Source organism: Halyomorpha halys, unplaced genomic scaffold (genome assembly GCF_000696795.3).
Source record: "Halyomorpha halys isolate HHAL.00 unplaced genomic scaffold, Hhal_1.1 Scaffold2557.1, whole genome shotgun sequence".
Lineage (NCBI taxonomy): Eukaryota > Metazoa > Arthropoda > Insecta > Hemiptera > Pentatomidae > Halyomorpha > Halyomorpha halys.
The window spans coordinates 9262-10882 of record NW_027107510.1 but is presented as its reverse complement, the minus strand read 5'-3'; the positions used below and the strand labels follow the sequence as shown (position 1 = coordinate 10882).

Below are 1621 nucleotides of genomic sequence, written 5' to 3'. Positions count from 1 at the left end.
TGTAATGTAACTTGTAACAGTAACTGTTAATTTTTAAACTTTCTCACTTTGTAATTATATATATCTTTCTCACCTTGTAACATTGTAAATATGTTAATAGTAATGTACTAACTTTGTAAATTCAGTGTAAATGACCCTAGTGGTCGAAACACTTAAATAAATAAAAAAAAACAAAAAAAAAAACAACATTATCACCGATAATATAACATACCGTCAATTATATTTTCTTGTTGTTATAACAAGTTATAAGTACAAGGTTGTTATAAGTGTTAAAATGAATATATAATATAAGCTGTTAAATATTTAGATGTTCTTGAGGATGGCCAAAACGTTGGCCAGGTGAAAAATTAAAAGTGCTGAGACAAAAAAGGATACAAGTTTTGATTTAATTAATAAATAATTACCTTGTCTCAAGAAATTAAAATAATATAATTAAAGAAATATATTTCTTTTCCTTATTCAGAGCATTCCTGGACAAGGTTAAGGTCATCTCTCCTACCCTTGGTCTGAGTAAGTTGCCTCTAGTAGGCTGATGGACCTCACAATGGAACGCGGTGTGTGTAGAGGACAAAGTTATGTTTTTCAATTTGAGTTGTCGCCCATCAGATTGCTTATTGAAAGCACCTCAGGTAACCTCTTCACTCCATGATAAATATATGTGTGAGTGTATTTTATATAAATTTTTATATTGTTGAGGAATAATATTTAATCTACGAATTCATAACCTTACCTCCATTACAATTAGCATCTAACAAGAGGCAGCAATTTCCAAATGTTTTTGACCTAAATCTCCCGTTATGCAGCTCCATCCCGCAAACCGGAATCAAATTCCTAGGACAACCCCCAGGGCAGCTCTGTGATTGGTTCTGAACTGGACAGGCTCTATAATACCAAAATCCTTCGCCACTGCAGGACTTCAAAATCGCAATAACTGTTAAGTTCGAGAAGTTAATAAGTATCATTTTATTACATTTATTTTCCATGAAAATGTTCACAAAATAATATAATTATATCAAATAATGAAATAAATTAAGAAAAGGTTTTTAAAATAACATATTAATGTACATCATAAAAGTACGAACGTAATATTCAAAAACTTACAGTAACAACTTCAGAACTCAAATGTGAAAAATTTAATTATTAACTTACTCAGAAATATGACGAACAATAAAAAAGATTTCATGTTTGCTACCAAACTCTTCAAATCATTCTGAGAATATTTAAATAGTACTTTGCTTAGATCGTTAGGTGACGTAAGATATATCATTTCTTATCTTCTTGAGAGAAAATGTTTAATAAAATATAATTTTTTCTCTACCTTTTTCTGCTTAAAAGATGGTTTATTTATCTTTGAAAAATTCATAATCATCAGTACGTGCTATATGACAGTTCAGTATAATAATAATAACATAACCACGTTACAAAGTGGTTGTAATAGGGAAAAGTCTAGAAAAATTCTAAAATTATTAATATTTCTACTTTTGGCTGCTCTGAATGAAAAAAAAAATACTATACTTCTGTTGCAATAAAAATAACGATAAGGAAGGGTTGGTGATAGCTCCATAGTTTTCACTATAATTATATTAAAGTTCATCATCATGTTATTTACTATACCATAGCG

At 29.2% G+C, this 1621-nt stretch overlaps 1 long non-coding RNA gene across 1 annotated transcript in view; it reads right to left on the bottom strand.

The window, feature by feature from the left end:
• Positions 1–1236, bottom strand: part of LOC136795408 (uncharacterized) — an 11900-nt gene extending 10664 nt beyond the window's left edge. Inside the window, exons 1-2 of the long non-coding RNA XR_010842992.1 lie at positions 1150–1236; positions 731–931 (exon numbers count right to left, since the gene is read on the bottom strand). This is a non-coding gene — a long non-coding RNA (uncharacterized lncRNA). The remainder of the gene's footprint in view (positions 1–730; positions 932–1149) is intronic.
• Between the last annotated feature and the right edge of the window lie 385 nt (positions 1237–1621).